The following is a 14,550-nucleotide window of genomic DNA, read 5'->3' as shown; positions in this document are numbered from 1 at the left end:
TTGTTTTCTTGCTGAACACATGCTTGCTGCACGGTATCTGTGGCTATGCACAGTGATGATTGCTGTCTTGCACTGAATGTGCAGGGCATGGGCTGAGCAAGCACTTTATATATAACTGCCCCCAGAGGTTACCTAGGAAACTTCAGTCTAGTCTTCATTGCTTCTTTGATGGTTACAGAGTCGACTTTTATTGAATCTTAATATTAGAATGTTTAACCTTCATCAAAAAAGATTTCTAAACTAGCAAGTTGCTAAGAAATATTTAGAAAGGGTACCTGATAGAATGTAACTCCATTGTTGTTAGCTTTTGGTTAGAAAAGGAGTGTGACATTTCCAGAGCTGTCCTCCAGTAAATGCTTACCTCATACTTGAGAAATGTGTTCACCCATAAACCTGTCTTAAAAAAAAAAAAATTTCTGCTTCTTGCAGGGTAACGCCATCCTCTGAAAATCCTAATGGTGCTACTTCTAGTGTCAGCCAAGGAAAACCTTCTTTAAGACGAATAAAAGGGAGGCTACACAGAAGCAAAAGTCTCGATAGCAGTGATTTTTGTGAACTCACTGTAAGTAGACTGTTCAATACTTTTCTCCTTTTTCACAGAAGACAAATATTTTTATTCTCATAAAAATGTGCTAGTGTTTTTGGTGTGTTAAGTGTTTTTTAGTAAGAACTTGTTTACCAACCAGAATGCTTTCTTAGCTGGTGTGCATATAATACGTTTATAATAAATTGTTCATAATGATGATTCTGGTTCAAAGACCAAGATAAGTAAATGCCTCCTAAATTCTGTAAGAACAACTGAATTAAGTTCAATAGAGTATTGATATAAATTTCTTTTAAAAATCACAGATGTGTGTTAATGTAAGTAGAGCCCTGAGTATCTGATTAGTCACAAACACCCAACTCTCTGGCAGAATTCTGCTAATATTATTAGGACTGGTCTCAATTCAGTTAACGATGTTGTTTTCCTTCTATTTTAAGTGTATATCATTAGTGGTTGTACTTTCTTCCCCAGACCAAGTGACAGGTTTTCATAAAGGTGTTTGTTAAATTCATGCATGTTTTTGATGAACAGTGGTATTTTCAGGCCCCACGGTTTTTTCCTCTTAATTGTGTTGTCTTAGTCCATAAGATACTATACTGCTGTAAAGAAATACTGGAGTTTTTTTCTGGCTGTGAGAAGGTTTTATTCAAATTTATGTCCCATGGCAAATTACTGGATTTTAGGGCACTCAGTAAATCAGGTTGTGTGCTTTTCTCCTCTTAGAACTCTGAAAAATTCTGAATTATGAAAGTGGCTTCAATCATTGGTTGTTTTTAAAAAATGGTATTAAAGTACTATACTAAAACCTACCTTTGCTAAGGATATGACTTCTGCATCTTTTACCTATAATTAGTGAAAAAAAGTTCAGTAAATGAATTTACTCTATTTTTTCCTCAATTATTTTACTTAAAAGTGTGCTTGAACACATTTTATGACAAAAGATGAATAAGGTGAAATGTGACCCATCAGAAGACATTTAACCAGTGACTGAAAAAAAGAGTAAAAAGACAATAAATTCTTGCTAAGTAGACCTAACAATTAAAGTGACTGAAGAAAATTTTGAAAATTGCTTTTCAAAAGTGGTACACTGAATTGAGAAACAAACTTGACTTACTTTTTGGAATATACAAATGAAAATTGAAATTTTATCAAGTTCTTTTGTGTGATTGACAAGTTAAACATTGTCGATACTGAAGCATAATCAGATAACTAGTCTGGAGTGTCATAAAATAGGTCACTTGTTTAAACAGAACAGTTCTGGTTGAAGAAGTTAAGATTTCACTAGAATATGACACACAAAGAGCTGAGCCTCATGTAAGGTTTCCTTCAGTTTCCTAGAAATGGAAATGAACTATTTTAGTTGTAAGGAAAAGTTGGCGTATGGAATTAACATTTTATTGTGATGAATATATTGAAAAATTATTGATAGTTTATTTTCTGCCTTGTTCTGAGAAAGGGTTTGTCTGTGGGCAAAATTAGTACACAGTACAAGTAGGAAAAAATAATACTACCCAGGCATAGTTAACTTGCAGAATTAATTTATTTCCTTTTAATGATTTTTCCTGCCTAGCTTTCTTTCGAAAGTGAAATGTCTTGGGATCCCTGTACAGCAAGCATTTTGACGTTGAGACTTAAAGAGAGGTAAAGTTGAAGTATATAGAAGGTTTATCTAAGGAACTAGCCATTGTTCTGGTCTAACGGATTACTCAGCTTCGTCGACTGTGTTACTTGTTTTATGTTAGCTTTCTACTTTTTGAGGATTGTGTTGAAAGGATATGGGCTTTGGGAATGTGTTTATGAAATGAACTAGGATCAATTTGAGTTTTGGCAGTTTGAGTTCATTTTCTTTCTCAGTCAGATTTTCATAGTCATGGGTGGTGGGCCAGCAGTTTATATTTATTTTACTCTTTGAACATTTTTAGATTTTTAGAAGTTTTTACAATGATCATGTATCATTTTTAGAAAACCAGGAAACTGATTTCCCAAAAAATAAAAAATAAAAAGAAGAGGTAGCTTAACATCTTGGCTACTCCCACTTTCTACCATAAGCTATGGCAGTTAATACTAAATATGCAAAATAAACAGGGGCATATAGCATATTTGGCATGGGACTAAGAAAGGATATTTTCTCCACTTTTATTATTATTTTTATTCTATCTTCTTTTTTAGGAGAAGAGAATGCTAAACTTTTAGAAAAGTTATGGATAAGAAAACCACTTGATAGGAGGTGAGAGGTGTTCAGAATTGGTTCTCTAAAACAGTTGAGCTTATAATATGATCAGATTATAGAGAACCAAGTTTTAAAACAATATCCCCAAAAGTCTAGAAAGAAGATACTTGGAAAAGAGTCATCTAATGACTTTCAGTCATATCGGAATAAATAATCTTTAGTCCCTTTAGGAAGTAGTTTAACCACCATAGCTGTCTCTTAATAAATAATCTTCTATTTCAAAAAGAGACAGAAAATTCCTTCATATTACACACTTTTAAAAATTTGTAAATTTTTAAAATTAAATTTATGATTTCAGTTGACTGTTGAAGTAAATAGAAAACCTTCAGATAGAAAATTTAGGCTCTGTTCAAAATCATCCCATCATATGTATATATCAAATTTGCATGACCAATAAAATAACATATATTTTTTATTTTTACATTTTACTTTTAACGTTTCCAAATTCGTCTTAGTAAAAATGCAGTTTTTATTGTTTCTGCAAAAAAACACAGCAGGTGGAGCAAGAGGTGCCCTGGCTGTGGTTTCCGGGTCCTGAGTTCTGGCCCAGAAGCCTTAGGTCCCAGCTGACACTGTTGGTGGTGGCCCGCCCATGCTTTCAGCTTCGTATCATTTCACTCCTGGGAGAGGTAATTGTTGCAGCTTTCTCTGTGGGGATTAAATGGGATGGGCATTTTAGTTCATCTTGCAAGCCCTGCAGCATAATTGATTGGCATCCTGGCTTACAAGGGGCCTGGAATCAACCCTGTCTCCCTAGTTCCTTAAGACAGTGTCCCAGAGATACCTGCTGACATTTTCTTAGGCAAAGCTGGGACTGGACGAATCTGTTCTGAACATGTGTTTTGCCTAGAAAACCTGCTCTTTTCTTCAACACTTTATTAAAGTGTTGAAAGGTACTTTTTTTCCCCTTGAGGTGATGGAATGATATATTGGTAATCAATATGAAGAAGAAAAGCGACATTTTGTCTTTCAATCAAGTTTACGATGTTGAAGTTCTTAGCTATTCTGTTTAGCTCTTGTATCAGTGTTTGTTTAGAGATACCAAGTTGCATTTTCACTTCTGCCCCTTCCTCCCTCTCAGATTCTAAGTGTGTAGTCAAAGAATTTCAAGTGATAATTAAAAAATTCAGCAGCTTGCCTGAAAATTTACAACTTCTTTTGATTACACTTCCTCCCTAAAATAGGGGAATGGAGCCAGTTGGGTAAGGTTCGTTCAGTTTGGGGGAAGCTATTCTAGAAGATAATTTAAGAAATTTATTTGCTGCTTTTTGGTGTAAACCTAGGTTGCTAGTTATCTTTTCCTGCCAACAGAAAAATACTATAAAAAGTTTTACACCCAATAAATAGAAACAGTGATCCAACTAACACTGTATGGTGATGTTCCCTTAGCCTTGGGTGAAAGAAGGATTCAGTCATCACTGAGATCCATTAGGCAAAAATAATACATGTTTCACAAACCTTTAGAAGAGTTTTTGTTATGAGAGAGAAAATACTTGATAATGAGGTTATCTGGAATGTCACATTTTGAGTACATTTTGGGGCTAGTAAGTCACATTTCGCTGCTGCCTGAATAATAATAGCTCTATTTTTTTTTTATGATCAGCAATTTTTCACATTTAGGAAGATGCTTCTTTCTTCTGATAAAGAGGAATCTCACCTCAATGCAGGCTCGTAGAAAACATATGTAAACCTAGAAAGATATTAATGATGAAAAATTTCTCCTCCCTCTGCCCCTCTGATTATGAGATTTGTAGGATGCTGAGAGGCCCTGGAGGGCTATTTTTAAACTAAATTTCCCTTTGACTTTGAACATCCATGAGTTTGCTTTCTCCTTGACACGACTGGGGTGCCTGGCTGGTGAATAAGGAATTGGACACTGAAAGGTGAGAACATGGCAGAGGCACAGGATGTAACGGGGTACTGAGCACCAGCTTATTCTGCTGCCCTGTCTGTGGAGGGGGAAGCCAGCTTGCTCTACCCCAGCACCCACTGTGATCTGCACCCCCCCACCTCAGCAGGAGAGGCTGGAGGAAGTGACCATCAGCCTGGAGGGCCCCTTCCTGCTCTGTGCTCACTGCTGCCCCTCTCACCCTGAGCTCATCACAGAGCCTTCTAGAGTTGGACTTCTTCCTGTTCACTTTTACAACCCTTCTGTGTCAGTGCAGGTGCTGGCCCCAAGGTCCCTGGCAGATCTCACTGAGACCTTGGCTCTTACTGCTTGTGTCCTTCCTTGATTGTGTCATGCACTTCAGATCCTCAATGGCAGGGAGCATGTCTTTTGTATTCCTCAAAATACCAAGGTTGACAAATTTTGTGCTCATTAAGTGTTTGCTGGTTGATTGTTGCCTGACTGGTTGCCCACTTGACTGTGGCAGTTGAGTAGAGAAAAGCTTAGATTTTTAAATGTTAAAATAGTGGTGATTGGGAAACAGGAAGACTTGTAAAATAATGTAACTCATCTGCCATATAATTGGATACTGTAATAAGCTGTATCTAATTGACTTGTCTTATGGGTAACATACCTGAGCACTAAGAAATAAGGAGGAAAAATGTTTTGAATAGCCAAAATAGGTGTGGTGGTGGTGGTGGCAGGGGTGGCGGCGGCGATGGTGGTGGTGGAGGTGGAGGTATTGGTGGTGGTAGTGATACTGGAGGAGGTGTAAGTGGTGATGGTGGTGTTGGCAGTGGTGGTGGAGGTGATAGTGGTGGTGGTGATGATGGTAGAGGTAGTGGTGGAAGCAACAGTAGTGGAGGTCATGGAGGAGGTGGAGATGGAGTTGTTGAGAAATCATGGTGGTGATAGAGGAGCCGGAGATGGTGGTGGAGGAGGAGATGGTTTTGGAGGTGCAGGTGTTGGAGGTGGTGTTGATTTAGGTGGTAGAGGGTGGAGGTGATAGTGGAGGCTGTGATGGTAGAAGTGGAGGAGGGTGGTAGAGGTGGAGATATTAGAGGTGGAGGTGATAGAGGTGGATGTGGTGAAAGTAATAGAGGTGTTGGATGGAAGTGGTGGAGGTGGATGAAGTGGTGGAGGTAGGGGTGGTGGTGGAGGCAGTAGTGGTGGTGGTGGAAATGGTTGTGGCAGATGTATTGGTAGAGAAGATGGGGTAGCAATGTGGTGATTGCAGCAGCTTCTGTTCTTGTAGTGGGCTAGGTCTTTTACATTTTGCAGCAGTTAAAATATTCTTAATTGCAGGTAAGAGAACACTGTCTCTAACTGTCTTAAATGATAAGGACATTTATTAGCTCATATTCCTGAAGCCCTGAGGCAAGATGAGGCTCCGGTCCAGTTCCATTTTCCTGTGAAACTGTGGCTCTCCTATCCTTTCTGCTTAGGCTTCATCTGTAGGCTTGTAACATGATGCTGCAGCAGTCTGGGCCTCTCATTCCCATGGACAAGTCAAGAAGGAAAGGTGTCTCTCTCTGTGACTCTCTCTTCCAAGCATGCAGAACCTTCCCAGAAGCCTCAAAGCCCTTTCCATTTGCGCCATATGGGGCTGTTCCTGGACCAGCCTCTGGCCAGGTGAATGCCATGCACCAGTCTGCTTAGCTGGTTTCTTTGACCAAGAAGAAAAGGCCAAAAATCCAAAAATAACAGATAAAAGAATGTCAAAGTCATGTTAAATGATACTGTTGGAATGCCTTTGACTGACTGAATTAGCGTCATTTAAAGTAAATTAAATAGCAAGGAATCTGGAGGGAGGCAGGCCAGGGTTGGTCCAGCTGCTCTGTAATATTCTTGGAGACCCAGGCTTTCTCCACCTTCCCAGGCTGCCTTCCTTTTCTAAGCCTCTGTTCTCAGTCCTCACGCTTGTTTCCTTTGGTCTCAAGCTGGCTGCTGGTCTCTGGCCTCTCCTCTTGTATTCTAGGCAAGAAGAAGGGGGCAGGGTAAAGGGGCAGAAGACTTTCTCCTAGGGAAGCTTTGCCCTTTTATTTTAGAAGGGATGTCTTCTCCAGAGATATCTTCCTATGTCTCATTGCAAGAACTATGTCATGTTGCCATCTCGTGTTCTAGGGAGGATGAAAATTGGGAACTTTAGTAGCACAAGGCTACTAGGGGTACAAGTGGGATTCTGCCGGTAAGGTAAAAGGAAATGGATACTTTGTAGGTGGCTAGCTGGGTCTGCTTCACCTACATATCCTGTTTGGTTTGACCTTAACACTGGACATAGCAGAAAGCAATGCTGCAATAAAAGCCAAATCACAAATAAGGTAAATTATAGTTGATATCAGGGCATTTCATGGAAGAGATATATTTCTGAGGCCTTTGTATATAATTCAAAATTCATATAATTATGAGATTAATTTTTCTGTAGGACTCACAAAATATGGAGGCTTATTTCTGTTTCTAGTTAACGTAGTCTGCCATGGGCCAGTCCACGATTCACAGCTCACTTTCAGCCCAACAGTTTGAAATTGCTCAGTTCTTGAGGCTTATTCTTAATTTGGGACATTTGTGTAACTTCAGATGTGTGCACAGAGTGAGACTTTATGAATATTTATATTCTATGATTTAAATTTGCATAACTAAAATTTGCATAAAATATGAGCAAATTTTGTTCACTTTATGAAGGCAGGAAAGTATACATTACATTTTTGGGAAAAAAATTTAGCCAGATGGTTAAAATAGAAAACATTTTAGTGCCTAAAGTGGTATTTTCAGTTAACTGTATGAAAACTTGTCTGTCTAGAACAAGTTGTTGCCCGAGTTTTCTTCCATTCCAGAAAGTCTTTATTTTACTGTACTGTATTACAGGATCCCCTATATTAGAATAATGTATGTTTATTATCTCCCCAATTTCAAAGTCAGGTTATGTGTCATAAAACTAGATAGCTTCGTAATACCTAGTGTGATGTTATGGGCTTATTAGAGCTCATTATACATATTTGTTGAATGAATGAAGAGATGTGGTTAAGTGAAAAAATGGCCTTGCTTATGCCTAGGCTGTGAGGGGAAAACTGAAAATTGAAACCACAACTTGCAAAATGTACCCTGATTCGCAAAACAGATAAACTGTGCCAGGCCAAGCCGTGATACCTGTCAAAGACTGTGCTCAGACTCGTTTAACACCTCTTCATTCAGACTCACATGTTCAGGTAAGGCCAGATTCACAGTAACCCCTCAAACATGCGTGTGCTCTAAAGATGAGGATAAAGATGGCTGGGCCAGCAACTCCCTAGTTTACAAATTCGGACCAGTCTTTGAGAAGATCTTGCCTCTTGCGCCCAAGACTGTGCAAATACCCTCTCCTCCCAGTTGCCCTTCTCCCATCCCTGGCACCATTGAGATGCTCCATGGTTCCCCTTGGAAAGCTTTCTTTTTTTGCCACAACATGTTAATAGACTTAACTTTGTTTGACTGTAGGTGTGTGCCTGGTTGGTTGGCAGGCTTTGTCAGATGTGAGGAAAAGAGAGAGTAAAAAAGAGTATTAGAATGAACAACAGTGTGCTGGTTTGTATATATTATATCACCCAGAAAAAAGCCATATTCTCTGATGCAATCTTGTGGGGCTAGATGTATTAGTGTTGATTAGTTTGGAACCTATAGATTGTTTCCATGGCGATGTGACTCAATCAACTGTGATTGAGATGTTTGATTGGATAATTTCCATGGAGGTGTTACCCCACCCATTCAGGGTGAGTGTTAATTGGATCACTGGAGTCATATAAAGGAGTTCACAGACAGAAGGACCAGAGAGCAGCTAAGAGTGACATTTTAGAGAGAGCTGCAGCTAAGAGAGGACAAAGTGCCCTCAAGAGCAACATTTTAGAGAATGCCGTTTTGAAACACAACCTGGGAGCGAGCGGACACCAGCCTTCCCAGCTGACAGAGGTGTTCTAGATGCCATTGGCCATTCTCCGGTGAAGGTACCCTATTGTTGATGCCTTACCTTGGACACTTTATGGTCTTAAGATTGTAACTTTGTAACCAATTAACCCCCCTTTATAAAAGCCAATCCATTTCTGTTATGTTGCATAATGGCAGCATTAGTAAACTGGCACAAATAGGAAGAATTTAAAAAAAAATTTTTAATATTTTCAACCTTAAAGAAAAGTTGGAGGAACAATGCAAAGAACTCCAATAATCCCCTCTCCCGGGTTCCCCAACCGCTAATATTTCACTGCATTTTCTCCATTGCCCTCTCTTTGTATATGTCTGTGTATGTGCAACCCATTATCATTAGTCTTTTGATGAACCACTTCAGAGCAAGCTTCAGACTTGACTCCCCAGCATCCCTAAGCATTCCAGTGTTTAGTTCCCCAAAATGAGGGAATCCTCCCATAGCTACCAGGTTACCCACCAAGTCAGGAAATCAGCACTATCATTATTTATTTTGATATTCACATTTTCCCAGACTCAGCTAATGGGAGCCTTTTTCAGGCTGCCTCCTACGCCTTTTTGACATGTCCCTTTCATTCTTTAAGCACTCCCTTGCTTTCTGGCACAAGATGTTCCAGTCTCACTTTGTACTTTTGTTTCCAGTCCTGGAATAAACCATTTCTTCAAGGTGCCCCTGGTTTCTTTTAGTGGAAGATGGTATTTAGAAATCAAGACTCTAAGTGCTTGTTATGCTTATTGTTTTAGGGTTTCATTGCTTCTAGGCATTCTCAGCAGACAGAGAACTTACAATGAATATAAACAAGCACAGAAACACACATTTCTATATCAGTCTGTGTATATATTTCATACCCTTGAGTTCTCACTGACCCTCCGGTTTCAGTTCCTCACCTCAGGTTCTTTCTAACTTCCCTCCCTTTCTGTGTTGCATTTGTGAGAAAGCTGTCTCTCACCATCGTCTATATATTTATTATTTGCTCAGGCACTTTATTTATTTGCTCAGGGTAACCACACTCCCAGCCACAGTGACTGGTCTCCTCTCCCACCATGTTTGCCTGCCACCCTACCAGTGCCCGGCATCCTTGTCGCCAGTGTGCCTCCTTGTGGCTTAGGAAAATATTTGACAAGTGAAGTTTTTATGTAGAGACACAGGAGTAGAGGAAGTGCGTACCTTTCAAACAGAATGGTTTAAAGTAAGGAAATTTGTAGAGCAGTTTATCTGCTACCTAAGTACGTGTTAAAATTTCACCATAAAAAGAACATCAGCTGATGATTTTTAGGAAATATGTGGAAGTTCTTACCTTTTCCAAACTCTCATGGTTAACAATTTGATATAGTTGAAAACCTTACTGAAGAATTAAAATTAATATTCACATTTGCCTGAAACAACATTTAGTAAAATTTGTTTTTGAATTCAGCTTGACAAAAAAATAACATTGTCATGACAGATTTTAAATTTGTAGATTTTTATCCAGGAAAATCAGAATTAATTTAAAAAATAGTACCAGTAGAGAAAATTCACAATGCCTGAAGGAAGCTGTGGTTGATAAAAATTTGATGTGGATTAAAAAAAAAACTGATTGGTTTCAAATTTACTTATAAAGGAATCGATCTCAGTGAAGATAATTTCAGTAGAAGTTGAATTGAAGAAGGTAAAAATTAGAAGTAGTTCAGTGTACTTCAGAGAAATTTGAACAAGGAATTAAATAGGCTTTATGAAATTAAAATATTTCTCAAAAAATATCAGTGTTGTTATAATTTCAATTAAAATGCTTTTATTTATAAACATGAGGTAAAAGATACTTACAGCCTCCCCCCGCCCTCCAAAAAAGCAGATAAGTATATTAACTAGGTCAAAATTGTGATATTAAAAGATCCAGTACCTATTTTCTAATGATTTACTTTTTGTATACAAAATATTTTTTAAAAAAATACCTTACAGGGTAAAAGATTTTAGTTTAGTGTAGTTTAGTTTTTAAAAAAGATAGCCAAAGAAGCTGAAACACTAGCTTGTAAAGTAGTCATCAAGTTTTCCCTAATATAAAATAGTTCAAGAAGAGTTAGCTAAATTTATGGATTGTAAATCAGAATAAAGGGATGTATCACTAATCTTATATGCCGAGGGAAATGCCTGCTCTCTCTGACCTTAAATCTCTTTCTCTTATAATAAACAGCTTAGACAGCAGCCTAGTGGGCTGGTGTTCTTTGTGTCAGTAGTATCTTCCCACATGCTGTCAGTTTGTGTACCTGCTGTTTGGTCTGCCTCTGCAATCAGAAAGTACACTCCATCAGGGCAGATCATTCTCTTTTTTTTTAACTTTATTAATCGGAAAATTAAAACAAACAAAAAACATAACATTTCAAACAAAACAAAGCAAAGGATTAAGGAAAACAAACAAATAACCTAAAACAGGGCGATCATTCTTGTAACTTCAGTAAGTCACACAGTGCTTTGTCCAAAATGAGTGCTGAATATTGTTGATTAACCAAAATATAGAGAGAATTCCTTTGAAAAAGAAGAAGGAAGGAAGACTTGGGGAGATTCACGGGTCCTCATGAGCATATCCCCTCCCTCAGGTGGGTCCCAGGTCGCGGGCATCTGGTGCTGCCCTCAGTGGACTGGGTGTCAGCGCCTGCCAGGGTCCTCGTGTTTCCTTGTGTCCTTTGTAATGAATTTAAATATGCTTTGCTGTAGGGTAAAGAAATCTGCCAGCATTAGCGCTGCTGTTATTTTCCTAAAGTGAGAGGATTCAGAGTTTGGGGCTCTTCTGTAGAACAAGGAAATCCCAGGCATTTATATAACTTTAGGAGTTCCAGAAGCCAGTCTGAATGCAGTTTGCCACTACCACCAATTAGTGAATGAGGTTTTGCCCTTACTGGTTACTTTCTTCATTAAACTTTGGAAGTCCAGACATTTCTAAGGGACTCTCACAGACAGTTTTGCAGGGACTCTTAAAATAGTCATAAGTTCTTAAGAACATGAAGGTTACGAGGACCCTCATATTCTTATGGATGTTGTCAGCCTCGATCTTTATCTAACAGGCTTTTTGGAGTGGTTTTACAGCTCAGAACATCATCTCCATTGTGGACTTCTGCCAGCCATTTCTTATCTCTTTGAAATTTCTTTTCACTTAGTAACTGCTAGTTGGGAAGCTTCTTGGCTCTGATTTTAGGCAGGACTTCATTTGTTGGAATGGAATAGAAAATACAGGCCTTTTAGAAATTTAAATCTTACTGAAAATAATATAGAAAAGATAACTTCAAAAAAAGAGAACATAAAAGCCTTCAGTATTCTGCCTTAACTCGTGTTTCATAAGGTTCCTCATGAAAAAAGTTCCTTGATTTTGCTTAATCTTCTGTCTCTCTAGGGCTTAGATTCAGTTCTTCTTGGCTGGGCTGGAGTCAGCAGCTGCCTTCCCCTCCATGTCACCAGGTTGCTGCCCTCCCCAGGCCCTCTCTTTGCTTCACGCATATCAAGGTACCATCCCCATGCCCAGGGCATGCCCCAGGCTCATCATAGGTCTAGCTGGGATCTATTACACCCACCCTCAAATCACACACACAAACACTCCTCTCACTCTCTTACACAGATATGTGCACACACGCACACACACCATCTTGCTGCCTTTAAAATGGTCCCAGTCTAATAGAAGAGGCAAAAATAGGAAACAGATACACTGTACTACTCACAGTCTCAGAGGCCGTATGAGGTACCCCTGGGGGATAACAGTGCTCATTTCTACCTGGTATGCGGATGAATCACCAAGGCGACCATTGAGCTGGATCTAGAAGGAAGCCTGTGACTTTGTTCGGGAAGGACCAGGAGAAGGTCATTCTGGGCTGAGAGAGCAGAGCACAGAGATGGAGCTGAGAACCATCAGGGTATGGAAGGAAACAGCAGGTTTTTCTAAGCCCCAGAGGCCCACAGAGATGCCCTAGCCTGGGGGTGATGAGGAGAGGGCCAGTGGGCTGGGTCTTGAGCCGCATCCTCCCCTTCAGCCAGAGCTCTGCTTTTGTCTGTTCATTTTGGGGGTGAGGGGGGCACATACAATTGCTCTTGGGGAAATAAAAGGATTCTGCTGCTGAGATTGTTTTTCTAGCAAAGGGGGCTAATGCAAGAACCAGGGAACACCACTGTCAGAAGGAGATAAGCCAGCAAAGGAAGCTGATGAGTAGATAGATGTTAAAGGAGCTAAGGAGGGAAATTTTCAGCAGGGAGGGAGTGATCCATGGAGCTGCCTGGCCTCAAATGGTTGGAGGAGGACAGAGGCAATGTGGGTCAGGTCCAGTGGAGGTGAAGCTAGAGTTCATCTTTTACTTTATTTTTTTAATCTTGAAAGGAAGGATCATGTAATTTTTTCATGGGAACAAAATAAGGAGAGCCATCACTGCTTCAGAATCTACAGAGCTGATGTCATGGATTTCTGACAGTTATAGCAGATTTCTGACAGTTACAGCCTCCCCCACACCCAGGCTATGAAGGAGGCTCATTACAGTGGGACACACCCTCGGGGTGCTTGTGTATGGGGGTTGGGTGGGGGAAAGGCAAGAGTGGGTGACTGTGTGGAGGGGTTGGTGCCTCGGCCAGAGCAGGGGGAAGGGCAGGCAGAGGCAGGAGTGCAAGAGGCTGAAAAATAGGGAAATACAAAGATGAAAATGTTTCTGCCTGTGCTGGGTGATTAAATTTATGGAAAGAATTCTTTTTCACTGCCCTCCCCCCTACGTGGGTTCAGACACCCAGGGGAATGAATCTCCCTGGCAACGTGGAATATGACTCCCGGGGAGGAATGTAGACCTGGCATCGTGGGATGGAGAACATCTTCTTGACCAAAGTGGGGATGTGAAAGGAAATGAAATAAGCTTCAGTGGCAGAGAGATTCCAAAAGGAGCCGAGAGGTCACTCTAGGGGGCACTCTTACGCACACTTTAGACAACCCTTTTTAGGTTCTAATGAATTGGGGAAGCTGGTGGTGGATACCTGAAACTATCAAACTACAACCCAGAACCCATGAATCTCGAAGACAGTTGTATAAAAATGTAGCTTATGAGGGGTGACAGTGGGATTGGGAAAGCCATAAGGAACACACTCCACTTTGTCTAGTTTATGGATGGATGAGTAGAAAAATAGGGGAAGGAAACAAACAAACAAACAGACAAAGGTACCCAGTGTTCTTTTTTACTTCAGTTGCTCTTTTTCACTTTAATTATTATTCTTGTTATTTTTGTGTGTGTGCTAATGAAGGTGTCAGGGATTGATTTAGGTGATGAATGTACAACTATGTAATGGTACTGTGAACAATCGAATGTATGATTTGTTTTGTATGACTGCGTGGTATGTGAATATATCTCAATAAAATGAAGATAAAAAAAAATAGATCTGCTTCCCCTTTTCCATAGATGATCTTTAATAATTTCATTAACTGTCATGCAACAAATTGACTTATTTGATCTCCACACTTGTTAGTGAATAGAATAAATAATCTCTGAGGAATTTAAGAAAGCATGTAGTGTATCTATACACACACACACACATACACACACACACACAATTTGAAGTATATATAGAAAATAGGTTGTATTTGTCCTGGAAAGAAAAGTATTCTTTTCCCACTAGTCTAAAACTCATCTGTAATTATGTGACTTCTGGGCACTGGAATGAGAAACGGAAGTCCTAGTACATAATGTTTCCTATCTCTCTGACATTTTTTTTCATTTTGTAGTAGGTAACATTTAGGGAGGACTGACTTGTGTGTGCCTGGTGGCACATGAGTCATGTCCACACACAGTGGGGGTGGCAGCCTCTCTACAGTGGCTGAGGGACAGCCTGAGAAAATAAACCAAAAAGAAAGAAGTCACTTAATTTCCTCATTGCTTTACTGTTTTCTTCTTTCATACAAAAAATGGAAAAATGAATATTATGGTCAGTTTCTCTTCAATTTT

General features: G+C 39.6%; 1 long non-coding RNA gene across 1 annotated transcript in view; it reads left to right on the top strand.

Annotated features, from left to right (window-relative positions):
- Positions 1–460: 460 nt before the first annotated feature.
- The window catches only part of LOC119531541, a 107,224-nt gene continuing 93,134 nt past the window's right edge, over positions 461–14,550 (top strand). Inside the window, exon 1 of the long non-coding RNA XR_005216333.1 lies at positions 461–562. This is a non-coding gene — a long non-coding RNA (uncharacterized LOC119531541). The remainder of the gene's footprint in view (positions 563–14,550) is intronic.

Source organism: Choloepus didactylus, chromosome 4, assembly GCF_015220235.1.
Source record: "Choloepus didactylus isolate mChoDid1 chromosome 4, mChoDid1.pri, whole genome shotgun sequence".
Lineage (NCBI taxonomy): Eukaryota > Metazoa > Chordata > Mammalia > Pilosa > Megalonychidae > Choloepus > Choloepus didactylus.
Note: the sequence above shows the minus strand (reverse complement) of the source record. Positions and strands in the feature narration are given on the sequence as shown.